This window comes from Rhea pennata, chromosome 13, assembly GCF_028389875.1.
Source record: "Rhea pennata isolate bPtePen1 chromosome 13, bPtePen1.pri, whole genome shotgun sequence".
NCBI classification, from domain to species: Eukaryota; Metazoa; Chordata; class Aves; order Rheiformes; family Rheidae; genus Rhea; species Rhea pennata.
In genome coordinates, this window is record NC_084675.1 from 10313982 (window position 1) to 10332293 (window position 18312).

Below are 18312 nucleotides of genomic sequence, written 5' to 3' on the forward strand. Positions count from 1 at the left end.
TGTCCATATGCATTTTATTTGAGATATAGAATTGTGTTATACAAGAACTCCTTTATTTAGTGTCTTTGAAGCCTAGCACTGGGAGGTGATTCTCTACACTGTTTACAAACTGAGTGTTCAGGGTCTAGTTGCTGGGCCTGAACCTTCAAGTGACACTTCTCTGCAATCTTCTACAAATACTTGCCCAAGTTAGAAGACATCCGGCAAAACAAAAACTTTTGTTTCAGCTGTGCTTTATGTGACATTGTCAAAGCCATGATTTGCCAGCTCAGACTCCTCTAATTAATATTTTTAACAGATATGGTGTTACTTACAGCTTGTTAGATGTACCCAGCTTCTCCAAACGGTGGGAAGTTTTATTATGAGCACTTCTTAGTTGTTGAAGAGAAGCATGTGCATTTTCTGTTACACTACATTTTGTCCTCCTCATTAAACTTTGCATGAAGTGATTGAAGTGACTTGCTTTCTCTCCCCTCTTTTCCTCAAAATAAAGGTGTAGTTTTGTTTTTCCATCTTTTTCTCAGAGCAATCGAGATATAATTCATGGCTTTTCTTTTCCTTCTCTCATAGGGTATTTGGTAATATTCTAAATGGCACTGAGCTTTGGCTCAGTACGTAGTGGTCCAAGATTGCTATCTCCTACTGAAATGAGGAGGATGTTCGGGGGAGTTATTGTGTTGTACTACTTTTAGTGTAAAGATGCAGATGCTACCAGCAAATAGGACAAGAGTTTCCTCTGCAGGTTTCGGCATTTCAAGACACACAGTAGTATCTTGGCAACTGGTCCATTAGTCTTTAGCTAATTTGGCCGTGGCTGATTTACAGTGCCAGTCCACCAGATAATGATAACACTTGAGAGGAACTGAAGCAGTATGGGTGATTTTACTGTATTGAATACATCTGCGATGACTTCTGCTGTTTGCAAAGGCTCTAAGGGGTAGATCAGGCTAAAACACAGTTTTGGGAGCTAAAATGCTGGGTGAGGCCTTTAGGGGCATGAATCCATGCTCTCTTGATTTCAGTTATTAATTGAATCAGTATCATTTTACTTTTCCTTCCTTTGTTCTCCACCTTCTCTTATAAAACTCCCTGGCTGCTCAATAAGTGACATATTGCCATATTTCTTCCTTATTTCATTTGCATTTAAAAATACAATGCACAGGACATGACAACGCATGCTTTTGACCTTGCAATTCTGACCTTATAACTAATATGTTTCATAACACCTCCTGCTGAAGAAGATAAGGTTGACTAAACTAGATCTGTTTCGAGCCATTGGGCATTCATCCACAATGCTAAAGCCAATTTCAGTGAGGTCACTTTTTCACGCAGCGAATCTGTAATAGTTTTTGTCTCCTACTGTCTGATTTATTCTTCTGGTAAGAACTGCTGGTTTCTCTGAAACTGAAGAGGCAGTTCTTTCTTCTTATTTTTATTTTTTTTTCCGAGACACGAAAATAACTTGTATTTTTAAGTACATAAGATTTTATACATTACGCTTCACTACACAACAGCTGTATTATTTTGCAGTTGTCTTTTTGTTTTCCCCATATTTTAGTCCCCTGAAGGATCTGCATTGTAGACCATAGCTATGTGGCTATACATTAAAGGCAAAACATTTAAATACTTTCCCACTTTATGGAGATCATTATAACCCCTATATTATGAACAGGGAAAGCAAGACCAATGCTTAAGTTTCACATTTCATTTGTAATAAAGTGGATGTGAAATGAATTCCAAAGGATTAAACACCCTGGAGGTACTTCGAATTGTCCCATTAAACACAATGGACAACAAAACAAAATGTATAAACACTATGTACACTGGAGTTTTACTGAGGTCGAATACATACTAAGGTCAAAACAGAAGTGTAGCTGCATACTGACCTGGTCAAAACAGAAGTGTAGCTGCCTATGAACCTGTGTTGGCCACATGAGGATGGGCCAAGATGGTACGTCTGAGAAGTGTTTCTGCCATCTCAGTCAATGGCTTGACGCTATGTCTGTTCTGCATGAATTAGACATGGATAATGGATATTCGGCAATGGACTGGAGGAGGAATCAAAGTAGTGATTGGTAGTGCAGGTCCACATTTCATATATATCAAGATTTTCTAATTTCTTTGGGACCATGTTGATGCTGTTCAGTAACTGCATATATATTGATGAAGTCTTAGACAGCTATAGTGCAATTATTGTCCTTGGAGAGACAATTGCAAATATGTAGATGAGCAAGCATACATCCATCATTACATCCATCCATCCAACCATACATCTATTTTTTTTAATTCTAATTTATCCTTATCAAATAATAATCATAATTCTTCAAACGTTAGCATGTGGATGTCTATTTGGATGTGGATAGTGAGGTGAACTGATCAGTGAGGACCAGTGGCACAAAGTCCAGCTGCAGGCCAGTCACTAGCTGTGTATCCCAGGGGTCGATACTGTATAACATCTTCCTTAACGACCTAAATGATGGGACAGGTGCACACTTAGAAAGGGCTTGGAGCATCTGTCATACAAGAAGAGGCTGATAGAGCCGGTATTGTTTGGCCTGGATAAGAGAAGGCTCAGGGGGAACTTATCAATATGTGTAAGTATGTGATATGAAGGAGTATAGAAAATGAAGCCAGACTTTTCTCAGCGGTCCCAATGAAAGGACAAGAGTCAATAGGCACAAACTGATATACAAAAACCTTCCATTTAAATGTAAGAAAGAACTTTTTTGCTGGGAGAGTGGTCAGACTAGAATAGGTTACCAGAGATGTTGCAGCGTCTCCATGCTTGGAGATATCCAAAACTTGACCGGACATGGTCTTGAGCAAACTGCACCAGTTGACCCTGCTTTGAGCAGGAGGTTGAACTAGAGGATCTCCAGAGGTCCCTTCCAATCTCAGCTAATCTGTGATTCTGTGGATGTCTGTTGTTTAATACACACATCAGAAAGATAGAAAATATATTAGAATTAAACTTTTGAACAGAAGACTAGAAAGGAATGCTGAGAAGATTTTGAATGCTGAGTTAAATCCCTACTGAGCAGTGCAATGACATCATAGATATTCAGTTTAAGGGTTCTACATAAAGCATTTCTCTATGCCCTATAATTAACTTAAAACGCCGTATCTGTAAATTTGAAGGTGGCACATAAAAAAAAAAAACAAAATCAAAAAACAAAACCAGGAGGGTTCATGAGCACCATCATTGGCTTGCATCTCTCTGGTTAGACACACCAGACACTGAAGAATTTTAACACCTCTAAAAATACCAGTGCACTCACCCTACTTCCAGATCTTATGTCTCAACTACACTTCTGTCATTTGTCTCTCAACACTTACGCTAGATAATTAAACCATCTTCATGCCCACTCCACACTGATTTTCTATTTATATAGACTAAACAAAGTCAACCTTATCCTCTTTTCAGATGACAAATACTTCAAACAGTAACCCGTCTTCCTTTCTCCATTTCATGTACATTCAGGTAAACAAGGGTAATCAGAACTGTATGCAATTTTCCAAATTAGTTCTTATCTATTACCCCTGTTTAGAACGTGATATAGAGTCACTTAATTAGAGTCTGTTAAAAAATTAACTTATCCTTTGATATTCTCTTCAATTCTGTGAACCTATTGAAGGTCAATAAAAGAGAGCAACTTTTTGATGTGATGTGTGGTAAAATGATGAAGTTCTTGCTTATGCTCAAATCTTTCTACAATCACTATCTCAATTTAGGAAAGGAATGATGCCATTAATTCTGATATCAAGGTAGCTTCCACAGCTGACTTGAGTGTAAATCATCACGACTTGTTTATTCATCATTGCTAGATGGGAGCCGCCTTCTCCTAGTAGGTGAGTCTCAAGTGTAACTAGTAGCAAGTTAGCTTTTCATATTGTCCTTCAGCATGAATGGTTTTCTAATGTTGCCACAAAGAAGGGATAACGTAGCTCACTAAACTGTCTCAAAGTCCACATTTCACTGCAGAATAAAGTGTTAAGGGTTGAAATGCCCCAATTATTAAGCACATTGTGAAACAGATATTGATGATGAGCATCATAGTGATCATAGTGAAAATGTGCAGGTCTTGTTTAGTCCTAAGTGGAGGCAGTCATCCTCATGAGACCATTATATTTCTACTGTCATGTTCAGATTTCCACCATTGCATGACTAGTATTTATTGTTATATTAGGACCTGTCTTTAGGGCATAAATGTTTCTAGAATTACAATGGCATCAACTTTGAGCGATGGTAGAATTTTTCTTAGGTTACAGAAATGAATTTCAGTCTTTCATCACTGTACTGTAACTTTCTTTACAGTAGTGTTTCTAGCATGATGATTTTAGACTATAGCTCTTTCTTGATAAGGGATACCCCAGGGAGAAATTCTTACTATTTTAAGCACAATGTTATGCCTCTAGAGGAGAATTCCTGCACTAAAACCGTGAATTTATTCTCCCCCTGCCCCCCAAATAAGAGCTACTTCCTGCCTCATGCTCATGATAGTACACTTCAGTAGTACAGTGGAAGATTCCCAGTGCTATCTTTAGAGGCATGCTTATATCAAAGAACACTTATGCAGTCAAAATGACCAGCAGCAGTATGCAGCAGATGTATATAAAAATAATGGATCTGACTGGCTTTCTTCTCTCACACATTTAATATCCACAATGAATTTCTCCCTCTTCCTTTCATAGAGGCCTCATTGCCATATATCCTCATTTCATTAATTTGACCCACTTGTAACTGCCTTGCTGGGGAAAACTATGCAAGTAAATAACTAGTCAGGATGCAAGGGAATTAGTGCACTAAGCAGATAAAGAGCAAATAGTGGTTTTGGAGCAGCACATCTTGGCCATTTTTTCTTGTAGTGCTTGGTATTCTAGTACTTTACCAGGTCTGAAATACATGACAGGGGATAACAAGTAACTATTTAAATTCAGCAATGATGGGGCACTTAGTAGTTCAGTGCATGAAATCCTGCTTGGGATCTAGATGGATCTAGGAACCCTACCATCAAGACAGATGTTAATACAGGACAAATGCTGGTGACTGAAGAGCAGAAATTTGGCATTGGAACAGAGGTTTGCTAGGTTTGTCTTTTAATTTAGAAAACAATTGGCTTTCAACTTTGAAAGAATCTGTTTCTGAATTTTAGCAAAACCCTCTGTAGACCAGATTGTTCCATGCATGTATACAAAGTATATTTCCTAGTTTAATGACTTTTGAGCCTCTGAAAGCCCTATTTTTTTTTCATTTATCAGGGTGACCTGATAAACTGAATTCTGCCCTGTTTTTATTCCTGTTTAAATGCTATAGAGAGCTAAATTCACCAGAGTTAGGTCTTAAAATGAGATTGGCTGAAAAAACATGGAGTGTTTAAAATAATAATAATATAGAATGTCCTTGTGTTTGAAAAATAAAATAGAATCTATTTTTTTAAATAAAAAAAGTATCTTATAGATACTTATTTGTCATACTTTGGATGAAAATATTCCTCAAAGGGTCTATGGTTCCATTCACCTGGGAAGGAAAACATGCCATGGCTGTCTCTCCAGATGTGATACCTGGAGAGACAACTTCCCTCTCCCTAGTCAGTGAAAAGGAGGCTTATTCTCAGCCTATCATGGTTTACGTTTACAATTTGATGCTGTTAATGCTAAATTAGGGGAAAATGCAATTTGGAGGGGTGGAACAGAGTGCAAAGAAATAATTCTTTTTTAAAATGGAAGAGACTTACCAGTTTCACAATTTTCTCAGAATAATCAGAATTTGGAGAGAGAAAGATTAATGGTGGAGTGTAATGAGACATTTTAAAACTAGTTTTTGAGAAGGTTAACTGGTGACACATACTACAAAATCTCTACCCCAAAGCATTATTTAGAATATATTACTTTAGAGTCAATATGTCACTATAGCCATAGAAACTGCAATGTTTTTGAGCAGATTACAGGCAGCCATATACAAGTAGAGCCAGAATAAAGTTAGAACATTTAAAAAGTTTAATTTGACAGTGCAGCATGAAAAGCATTACTTCTGTTCTTCTGTCTCTTTGGAGCAGCCTCCCAAGGTGTAATGGTTCTGTTAGGTTATCGGATGCCCTTGTTTTGTAACAAACAAGCTGAACTGCAGGATGTTTTACAGTTGTCATGTTGTTCACTTCTTTGTTTGACTGATTGACATTTGATGGACTCTTCTGTGATAGCTCTGGCAAAGGAGGAGAAGTTTCCAGCATTAGGAAACATTATTCACACAGGCAAGGAGTACCACCCAACACTGCTGAGCTCCTCATGGAGAATTTGTTAGCAACAAATCTTTCCTGAATTTGCATTTGTTTTTTATAGTCTCTGCAATCCCATTATCCCTTTTGCTGATCCTAGGACAGGTAAAAATGTCCACAATCACTCCCAGATGGTGCTCTGAGCTCCACTGAAGGAACTAGATATACTTCTGAAAGATAAAATGAGAGAGTGAACTATGATTTTGACCCCAGTTTTCAATTAGAGCAAAAGTGAAAATCAGATTTGTAATCTGATAGCACATGATTTTTGTATGAGGAGCCTGAGAAGATGGAGATTAATTGGAAAATTTGTAAGGATTAAGAAACTTACATTTTGCTATCAACAAGCATAGCACTTTCCAGGATTTTAATTGTAAATCTTTGAAATCCAAATAATTGGTCCATATATTATCCTTTCTTTATTGCAAGTGTTTCATAGTCTGTCTGCTTTACAGCTTGTATTATACCTGCAGCTACCAGTGATTTTCAATTTTTTTTTCTTAATAATTTTCTGTTTGGACAATATGGGTTATATCATCAGAAAGGTGTACAGGAAATTAGGCTTCTGACTTCTGTTAAAAAATAATAGGAGCATCCCACATAATTTGCAGTGAAAATTTTACCATCTGCTCTGTAAGAGTTTGATTTTTTAAAATGAATAATTTAAAGTGAAAGTTTTAGCAGATGTGAAATAAATAGAATGTGAATAAATGTGAACTGGACAGGCACGTATCCTCAAAGTTGGCTGGAAACCTGGTCTTATTGTCATTTGCCTTATAGTCCCCTGCTTCAAATAATGCCAGATTGTTCCAGATACATATCAGAGTGCAGCTAGTCAGAAAATCTAGGGCTGTCATATTTCAGATTAAAAAAAGAGGACAAGGTAGGAGACATGGTAAGGCACTGGGTCTCAGAAATATGATTCGAATCATTTTAGACCATAAGCAGGGTGAGAAAAAGAGTGGCCTATAGCTATGCAGTTAGACCAAAAGCAGGACGCAGTTCTTATCTAAATCATTCTGTAGCTGGCTGTACGCTAGTACTGTAAAATAACTTAATATTGTTTTTGTTGATGTTGACTACAGACCTTTATATTGCTGTCTTTAGATCCTCACTTCTCCTCCTGTGGAAGGTTGCTGCTCTTTCCATTAGAGTTTGGCTGTAAGAGCTGTTGCTTGGCCCTTTGGCACTGCCATCAGGGTACAAGGCTCCTGGATGATGTTAGAAGCAGGTGCAGGGTTTGGGGAAAAAAAGGAGGAACTGTTTATGCATAACATAAACATGCATCTGCACATAAGTAAAAACATTCTCTGCCAACAACAGAATTGCTAGCTAAACTTCTTAACAGGCAGCAGGGAACCTGCAGTGAGGGCTTATGATTGGGTTGTCTTTTTATTTACTGATTCCCTCCCCTTTTCTTTCCCCAAATTGTTTTCTGCATTGTGCTTACAAAGTAAAATCAACACTGTTTCTAAACATGCATGCAGCACCTCAGTGCCTTGTAAAAAGTTAGAAATTTGGAACTCTTTCCACAACCACATAGGAAATTAAGGGAGCAGAAATAAGCTTCTTCCTCCTGTCTGTGGCTTCTTGTCAGTTTTTGCAGAGGACATGGGAAGAATAACTGCTTCTGCATCACTTCTCAGTGATAGCAGGGGAAAAAGCATGTTGCAGGTTGAGGTTTTGGGAGTTTCAGTCTCATCTCCTTGGATTTTCAAAGTGATCTTATGTACTTCCTCTTGTGCAGCTTGAATTACCAGGTAATGCCTCTGTCAGTAATATTATACTCAGATGTTTTTAATTCATTCTGTACATAGGAGGACTCCTTCAAAAGGCTTAATAGAATATGCTACAGATTTACATTTAAAGAATTGGGGAACTTTTTTCCCATTTCTGAGCGGTAATTATTTCTCAAGAGAATAGGTCATCTACTAGAAAAATGTTGTGCCTGGATTCTAAAAGAATCTCTATGCTCAGTAAAATCTGAACCTTTTAAACTACATATATCTTTTGCAAATCATATTTAAATCTATGCAGCTAAAAAGCTAGACGGATACTCATAAGGAAAAATTACACTGGTCATAAAATGAAAATTACCTTGGTAAATGTGATCAGTATACACAAACACTACAGGAACATTGAGACATGGGATTAATAAAACATGGATATTATTTGAATTCATTTTCTGTTTTTTATTCAGCTAGCTCTGATCTTCAGTTTTAGGGTATCGGTCACTGGAAATGCATAGCTTTTCTATTTCACTTACTCATCATCAATTTTCCTTGTTTTTTTTTTAGTCTAATTATCAACTAGATTACACTTTATAGCCATATCGAATATTTAAAAAATCTGGTCTGTAGATTTGGATTGGTTTCTATAGGCCATGCATCTACCAACAGCTATTAGCTAGAGCATATTTATGCCTGTGCTAGTTGCAGGACAAATAGTAGGAGCAACAGTCTCCTAGCCCCTTCCCCACTATACTTTACATCAGATCAAATACTTTCTTGCAGCAGCAGCAATTCAATACTGGTCTTCATGAAGCTGCTACAGAACTCATTACTCTGGGCAAATTGCTTTGTATAGTATAATGTACTGTGTTGGAGTCTAAAGGGACATGAACCCCAAACAGTGCTTAATATAGGCCATAAAATATTTGAGAGTCTGATACATTAGTTTTAAAATGCTTAGGAATGTAAAACTTTATCCAAAAAAGAGAAAAAAAAGCATTCTGCTCCCATTAAGTCAGTGATTTAATAGAGTTTTCAGTACAATGCATTTACTCCATGGTAATCAATTACCTTCAGCAAATTAAAATATAAATTAGCTTGTCTTGGAGAAAAGGAAGCTCTGAATCAATTTGTTCTATTTGCACATAAATACAAATTTTACAGTTGTGATTTCTAAATGTCAAAACTAACACATCATGACAGGACAATATTTTTAGCTTCTTGAATTCTTAACCCATCAGCTGTGTTAATTTCATTTTTTTTTTCCATAGAAACAGAACAAAAATACAGCCTTTCTTTAAAAATTTCTGATGGCTCTTCGTTACATATATGAGGTACGCAGGAACCACACCAGGAACTGTTTGGGCAGCAAGCAATGTATTTATTTCTGCTGAGCCAAACACTCACAAGAACTGATTCTTTCCTTGGCTTTCCTTTTCCTAGTGGGCAAGCATGCAGTGAGCTGGAAATCTCATTTTTATTCAAAAGTACAGATGATAATTATTTTCAGTTCCATACCAGACGAATCAGGGATGGTATCTGTGCAGTCAGAGAGAACTGAGAGCTTGATTTCATGTGGTGTTCCACTGACTACCATGGATTTACTCCAGGGTAAAATCAGCTCTCTGTTCTAGGGTTTTTTGCTGTTTACCACTTGATGGAAAATGGGTTTTCATATCTTTATTCTATCTGATGTTAAAATACTATTCTCAGATTTAAGCTAAGCATTTCAGCAGTATTATGTCAAGGCCATATTGTTAATATAGCAGTAATTAACACTGACATCAATCTAGACACTGAATTGTCATCAGGGTTTACAAAATTATGACATTCTTCCATAAACCTTCCCACAAAACATCAGAAACCATTCTGTTTACTGGAACTGAAAATAAAAACTTCTCTAGTGAGCTGCGGGGGCTCTGTATAGAAGACATTCTCAGAGGGAAAACGGGTAAGTTTGGGCCCAAATCCCTGCTGGAGCTCCCCGGCGGGTTCACGAAGCAGCGGGCAACGGGGACGCGCTGCTGGCCTCGGTCCGGCTCGGCCGCGAGCATCGATCTTTGCGGATCGGGACTCGGGGAGCCAGGCAAAATACGGGGGCCACGCGGAGAGATGCATTTCCTTGTTAAAAGCACGGTTAATGATTTGATCTTCTTGAGTAAAAGCATCCCAACTGTAGATACTAAATGGAAATTAATACTGAAATAAATTTCAGCACATAAAGTTGAGCTATAGCCAAGAAACTTGTAAAGATGCAAGCAACCTTTTTTTTTTTTCTTATACCCCTCTAATGATTTCTCTCTCTGGTGAAGTGCAGTGTTTCTGTTTGTATTTAAATACACAAACATACTCTGCAAAGAAATACAGAAAAGGCTGAAAGGACAGGGGACGTTTTTGGCGGTGCCCGAGGGCCGCTGCAGCCAGCACAGCGCATTAGGCTGTTAGGAGGAACTAAGGGAGGGTTAAAATTGCCTGAGAGTGAAGCCAGCCCCCGTTTTAAAGCCCCAGGGTGCCCACAGCTTCCAGGTGGAGCAGCAGGTCTGCGGGGGCGAGGGGGGAGGCAGCGCGGCCGGCCCGGCCCGGCCCGGCGCCCACCGCGGCGAGGGGCAGGTGCAGCCACTTACCCGCCCCAGGGCCGGAGCAGCCTCGAAGGGAAGGCGGGTGGGGGCAGATGTGCTTCAGCTGAGCAGGCTTTGCTGCGAGGAGCTGGGGGAGGCTGCAAGTGTTTTTAAGAGTTGCTAGTTGACTGACTTCTCCTGAGGTTAAGTAAAGCTCTCTTCTTGGAAGATGGGGCACGGTCTCCTCTCTGGAGCCGGCGTGGCCTTCGCCCCGGGTGGCCAGTCCGTCTGCCCCGGTCCGGGGATGCGCGGTGGCCCCTCCGGAGTGGTTTGGAGGGGCGCGCGTGCGGACTTGCTCCCATGCGCCGCGTGAACGCGGTCAGAGGAGCGGAGCCCTCCCTGCCGGCGCGGTGCGGCGGCTCCGCGGCAGGAAGGGAGCGACGGCTTCTGCGTGAAACCTGCCGCCCTCTCTCGAGGCGGCGCCCAAAAGCTGGGCCGCCGGCGGGCGCGGGTCCCCTGCTGAAGAGGGTGCCTCTACCAGCCTGCGCGCCGGCGAGCAGCGTTGCAAGCGGTGGCCTCGGAAAGCAGCGCTGCAGGTGGAAGGGAACATCTGCCGCGGTACGGCCTGCCGTCTGTCTCCGTAAGCCACCTGGGCGCTACTGGAGCGGAGGAGAAGGGCGTAAGGCCCCGCCGCGGCCGGGCGTGCCGGCACTGGCGCACGCGGAGGAGGAGGCGGTAGGTGTCACGTCACTGCAGAGCACCGTGCCGTCAGAGACTGCTCTGGCCTCCCTCAGACCGCGCAGGGCCGCCGCTCCGTCCCGCCGAGCGTCACAGGAGCAGTCGTGGCTTCTGCCGAAGGGAGTAGATGGCGATTGCAGTAATCCCTGAGTTTACAGCGCGTGCTTAGTGCACGTGAGCAGTGCCGCTTTTCATGATACAGCTACGCCTAGCTTGGATTTGCTTCTCTGAATGCCAGATCCAGTGTGTAACGTCTTTGCGAGCTGAGTAGCTGTGCTGTCTGCTGTGCTAAGGAATTGCCGTCCCTACCCGCAAGGCCGGGCAGTGCAGCGGGTGCACCTGGCTGGTGACGGGCCCTTCAGCTTCGTGCTGCGGGGCTACGCGTTCCCTCCTCGGTGAGGTTAAGCGATCCCCTCTGCCCCCAGCGACTACTGAGCAGACCCTGCTGGTTCAGGGAGCGTGGGAACACGACCCACGGGAACGTTTCATAAGGTCTTGTTGCTCTGTGCGTGCACAGCCTTATGGGCTCGTCAGGCTTTTCCTGTGCATCATTTGAAAGCACATTCACATACATATATCAAAAGGTGTTTTGTTCTGTTGTTTTTTTTAAAAGGACTTGATCAAAGGTGGTTTTCCCCTCCATCTGTCTAAACTGTGAGACAGGCAGGAATTACTTTTGAGTATATGAGGCAAACTATTGTTCACATAAAAGACTTTTTGGGCCCTTGGACAGAATATTCCTAAGCATTGATCTGTCTCTTCTCTCCTATAGTGGTATACCATGTATCCCAGCTGTGATAGTTTTCTGCTTGTTATACCTCTTCCACCTGCATCAGTGAGTACTTTTCTTTTTAAAAAACAAAGGATATTTTCATCATTCTCTCTTTCTGCTAGTCACTTAATGCTTCTGTGACTTCTCTTAAAATATCTTTTCAAAAGCAGTTCTGAAATGTGGACTGTATATTATGATTATGCATAAGGACTTCTGATAGAGTATTTCTGTTTGAAATGAGGTCTAGTACTGCAGCTCAACACTAATAGCTGTAAGATTGTCTAGTGGGGAAGGCATTGGGAATATTGTAAGTGGAATTCTTGAAGTTTCCAGTTACCTCCCTTTTCAAGTCTTGGAGAAGTCTGTTGTGGAAAGCTTTGTGCAAATTTAGAAAGGAAAATCTGATAGCAGGCTAGGGACAATGTTGCATGGACTAGAAGGGGAAAAGGTTGAGCAAATACCAAAGAGATTTTATATATATATATATATGTGTGTGTGTGTGTGTATATATATATATATATATGTATATATTTTCCTGTAGATAAAGATCCTTGCTAGGTTTTGTTTGCAGCAGATCCAATACACTGTTCTGGACTCACTGATCTGTCCTTTGGAGCTGCGTAAGCAGTTTAGTTAAGGGAACTACAAGCACCTTGTTCTTCCTTATCCATGAGCATAAACCAACCACGCTGGCCTGGCTTGCAGGCCTGTGGCACTTCTTTGCCGTTGTCCAAGCTGGGTTGCAATCTCCAGAAATTTTACTTAACCTGCTGTTGCTGCAGGGTCAGCTTCTTCGGGGCAAGGCTTTAAATTGTGTTCTTGCTTGGGCTTTTCTGCTGCTAATATGGAAAGAGAAGCAAAGACAAACAATTGCTCCTTCCCCCATGTGATGGGAAGCAGGGAAACCTGCCACATCACAAAAATCCTCTAATGTCAGATTAAGCACAGTTCTTGGTTTTAAACTTTTTGCCAAGGTTCCTTTTAGTCTGACTTTGTGTGCTTAGGTAACTATTCACTCTGTCTTTAACAGGACTAATTCAATACGGAGAGACAGGACAGTTGCCCTGAGGCAACTCAGTAGTCTCTGGACTTTCGTGGACATACAGTACTATAATTAATCACCTTTAGTAGGTGATGGTGATGCTGCTGTTGTCTGCAGTTTGCAAGGTTTCCTTTCTGTTCAAATTACCAAATGTTCGTTGTCTTTAAATAAAAAAAACGTATACCACTTAATAAAAGATATTAGTGGCTTAGTATCTCCTACTATATATTACTCCCACCTAAACAACTGTAAAAGTAAACAGCAGAATAAATTGCTTGTCTACTGCTATAAATCAAAAATACAATCTTAGTCCAGTGTAACATAAGGCAAATATAAAAATGGCAAAATCTATAGCTGTGGAGATGAAGTATCAAGTGGCCCTGCCCTCCACTCTGAGCCCTGACTACAGGATAAATTATTTAAATGTACAGTAAGCAGTAGAAGTGATCAATACTTCACAAGTCTCAGCTTCTGAAAGTGGTGAATTGGTTTGATCTTAACAGTAGATAACCGGAGGTGCCGTCAGAGTGACTCGTCAGAGTGACTCCTCGGTGCCTGCGAGGGCCTCTGCGCCCGATCGCTGCCGTCTCTGCAGAGCTCTCTGAGCTGGGGCTGAGGGCCGAGCCTGGCGTGCCGCTCGGCTTACGGTGGTAGTGTTTGATCAGTGATAAGTAACTAGACTAAGTACAAAGCTGTGGAGAAGCTAGGCTAGTATTTTGCCTTCTCACCAGATTACAGTGCGGCCTTAGGCGCTAAATGATAGTGATTTGCTGTTAGTTCCCCTGTTGCTGTTTCCAGAGTTCCCGTAATACAGCTGTGCTGTTCCTCACCGTGCTGTCCTATAGCCCCCTCCCCCCCAATCTTGAAGAGTCAATGCTGCCTTCACCTATCTAGTTCATTTGCTAAATACCCTGGATGAAACCTGAGGTGTTTTTATGGGCCTCTGGTTTAGCAGAAGCTCTAGTCTTTTCTCTTCGAGAAGCCTGATTTGTTTATCTAAAAACTAGCAACGGGAAAGGGTGCAGGGGAGAAGGATGCATGCAGAGTGAGACTTCCTTCCTGCAGCCACTGCCAAGGCGAAGAACCAGGCTTCTAGCTGCTGTGAGTTATTGCAGTTCTGTTTGAGGTTTGACTGATTATAGTGGAGTCCAGTATAGTCTGGCAAGTGTGGGGAGGAGTGAGCCCTTCATATTGTAAGCAGCACCTGATCATTTACAGTATAACCTGCTACAACATTAACTAGTCAAATTGAGTCTAAATTATGCAAGGCCTACAAATGTTTAATTAGCAGTATGATTTCAATTTATGTCTTACTAATTGGTCTTGAAAACTTCTAACCATTCCTAGCATGCGTACATGCTGAGGGAGGATACCTTTCCCTCCTTCCTTCTGAAATGCATACAACTCCCCTCAGGTCGTGGGAAACTAATGCTGCTTAGAGTCAGCATGGCTGAGGAAAGGCTCTCCTTCCAGGAGGAAGGGTGAGAGTGAGAAAAGTAAACAAGTACTAAGTTCCCTTAAGGTATTTAGCAATTCAGTAATTGCTCTCTCAGAAAGCAGTTAGGCCTGGCCTAAAGGAAGCAGTTCCATCTGTAATAACAAGGCAGATATAATAGTAGTTCTGCTTGGTTTATAATGTTGTCTGAAAGAAAAGCTTGTACAGTGTAAAAACTGGAGAATCCAGGTTGTCTTACGTGGCTTCACACTATACACGTATTTAAAGGCCATAGGAGTTGAGAAAACTTTTCCTATGGATTATTTTTCTTGTGTGTGACCTCACCTGTTTTGTAGTGGTTGTGATCTTTGAGTCTATTTTATCCAATTGGAATATCTTGGAAAGGTGCTGGTGATGCTATCAAAGCATAGGATATCAAAGATAAAATAAGAAGTGGTGAATCAAATTCATTTATATATATATATATAAAATATATAAATATATATATATAATACATATATATATATAAAAACATATATATATATATATATATATATATATATATATATAGTATTTGTGTTGCCGAAACAGCTAGGATAGCAGTGGAAGAAGATGCAATATCAGTTTTAAAATATTTTTATTATTTTAGATGCTATATTTAAGTAATATTTAAGGAAAAGTTTTAATGAGAAGGCTAGGGGGGAGAGAGGACAGAGCTAAAGTAATATAAAGTGAAGCATTTATTATGATTTGAACCACTGTATATGATGAACCACTGTACCTGACAAATTGAAACTTCCAATGTTTTGGTCTTACTAACTTGGAGAGCATAATTCAATTTTAAATGGGGAGTCTATTCCACTGATTTGGCAGCCCCAAACTAGAAGAAGTTCCAGCAGCAGGAGATCTGGAAAAAATGAGTTTAATCAGTTTTTAAGTGGAATCTGTATAAAAAATAATAGGCGGAGGACTGGAATAATCTGACCTTCTAGACTGAATATTTTCTCTGGCCAGAAAAACATCCAGCTAAGGATCCTCAGTTCTCAGAGGCTTTTGATCAACACTTTTGAGAAAGTAGTGTGTTTACTGTGTTGCTGGTTAATACACTTGTTGGTGAGGGTTGGTGCTGGGTTTCAGCTATTTGAAACCTCTGTGAGTGAAGGGTGTGTGGGGTGTTTTTAAGATCCCTTACATATACAGTATTATCAAACACACACATGTTGGGAAGCACTACTTTGTTCTCAGCTCAGAGCCAGCTTTGTGCCCCCATTAAAACTCTCTTGGTTTTTGACTGTGTATGAGGATTGACTGGTTTGCTCTCAAGTATCGCTCCTGTGTCGCATCAGTTTCTGAAAGGTATATATTCACATGCATCACCGAAAGCAAGATAAGCGCTTCCCAGCCCTGCAGAAGGGATAACACAGAGAAAGCAGATGAGGAAATACTTCTGAAGGGGAAAGCCTTTGAAAGGATAAAAAACCCAGCAACGGACATGAGATTATCTAACAGGAAAAGAGACTAAGCATTAATCTGAGATTGAAGCGGGATTCTTTCCTTTAGTGTATTTGTATTTTGGCTGCCATCATTTAGTTCACTCTATCACCATCCTCATTTCTCCCATATTTAAAACTGAGATGGTAGGGAGTTTTGAGATTTATTTTTCATGCAATGAGAGGCAAGGTGCAATGTCATGTGAGAACAATCATGCTCGACATTAAAACAAACAAACAAACAAAAAAGGCAGTATGATAAAATCATAGAAATGGTTATGCATGGAGGCTCCTTAGAGAACTGACTGTGAATAACAGAATGGTAGGGACTTGGTGTGACTGAACTGGGACTTCACTGATATATGGAAGGGCGCTAAGTAGTCTGGCCCCTCTTCAGGTGCTGAAGGGTAGAGGAGGAAGAGGAGGCAGGAGTGCTTTTCCAGGTGGCTGGTGGTGTTTGCAGGCTGGAGATGTCTACGGTAGGTGTGACAGAAGTCACAAGTGAATACATAATAAAAAAAGAAAGAAAGAAAAGAAAAAAATAGTAATGCTTCTCTTGCTGCTCCTTCTGCTTGTTTCCTTTGAGTTTATATGTGTGGGTTCTACCTAATCGGTCCCCAGAAAGGAGTGTGATTTACTGGAGTAAATGCAAAAAATTGAAGAAAATCAGAAGCAAAGCTGCTTCATTTTGTGGGTGTAGTCACTGTGCTTTTCTTAAGTACTGCAAAGCTATGAATCGTTGCTGTAAAGGTCTAATATTCCTGATATGCCTTTCAGATAACTGACATAATTTTATTTTGACAAGGATAGAATTAGAGATCTGGTTTCAGAGTTCCTGCTAGTCATTAGTAATTACAAAGTGAATCACACTGGTGCTGATGCTGAGTTTCTTAAGACAGAAAGCTTTTGTCTAGTGCATTAGCTAAAATGACACTGTTGTTATTCATCTCTCTAACCTGATTTTAATCATCTTTGTCCCTAGCAGGCTAGGAAGTACTTTTTTAATGCACTAGGCTGACTTTATCATGACACTTGTATTTATAGAGACTAAATTTATCAGCAGCTTAAAAGGCCAATGCAACCGGCTTAAAACAATAAAGTATTTAGCACCATCCTTTTCAGGTTTAATATGGCCATCTTCCTATTAATCTCAGCTGTAAATCTGTGAACATAGAAAATAAATGTAAATTGCTGAGAGGAAAAATAAAGATGGCATGCACTGAGAAAGATACTGAGACTGAAATGAAGCCCTGCTGTTATAATTCAGTCTGCTGCTTGGTCATGTCCAACCTTACTTGAATTAACTTCAAGTATAAGTGAACACAACCTCTAAATGTATTGCCTGGCTGCTGTAGAAGGCTTTGAAGCTTGTGGAAAGCAACGTGAAGAGGTTTGCACAGTAAGTTAGGGTCCATATCTCTGCCATGATGACTACTTTCTCTGTGTTCTGGGTTCCTAGTGGGCTAGAGAAATAGAATTCAAGCTTTCTGAGTCCTGGTCCAGTAGAATGCGCCCTAGCTGTCCTGCCCCATAGTGTCAGCACCAGCCACTGCCTTTGTGGTTGTGTGCACAGTTTGGACCTGCAGCATCAGTGCACAGGTATGTGTATCTGATATCTACCAGCTACTTCTGAAACGATGCCAAATTCCACTGAAAAGAATGAAGTTCTGTTTTGGGTGTTTTTTGATCTGCCTGACTCTTTCAGATATTGCCTTTAAGATTAACAGCAAGTATTCCTACAAACTGGATCCTCTATCACTACATCAGATGTACATCCCAGTCATTCTTCCTTCTTACCATGTCCATGTGCTGAACAGTATGTTTTGGCTGAATGCCAAACTGCATTTACAGAACAGTGTTCAGCACAGTCTTCTAAGTTTGAAGTAGGACAACAAAGTGAAAGAGAGGCAGATAGGGACATTCAATATGAAGAGCAATCTCATAATGTAACTTCTCTTTTAAAACTGAATTTGCCCTTAGACTCATCTTAAATAAATCCCTAACTACATTAATCAAAAGTGGTACGGTTACTATTGGGATTTGCTTCACCAGCTTATTTGCAGCTGCGGAGCTAGACTGTAGGCATGGAGGTAGGATATTCCTTCAGGACATCTGTAAGACTAGATAGCCAGGTGAAAGAGAGAGTCAAAAAGCTCCTGATCCTTCTTGTAGCCTAGATTGCCATGTGTAAACAGAGCAGATTTGAAGCAGAATATCTTTAGAGCAGAAAGGCTGGGAAGGGCAAGGCAGAGTACTGAGGGGCATCTTGGCT

At 40.6% G+C, this 18312-nt stretch overlaps 1 long non-coding RNA gene across 1 annotated transcript; it reads right to left on the reverse strand.

The window, feature by feature from the left end:
• Positions 1–5974: 5974 nt before the first annotated feature.
• LOC134146124 (uncharacterized) lies at positions 5975–11361 on the reverse strand. The gene is made up of 3 exons (XR_009959781.1): positions 10630–11361; positions 7363–7486; positions 5975–6202 (listed from the first exon to the last, which is right to left on the reverse strand). It is a non-coding gene; the product is annotated as an uncharacterized LOC134146124 (long non-coding RNA).
• Between the last annotated feature and the right edge of the window lie 6951 nt (positions 11362–18312).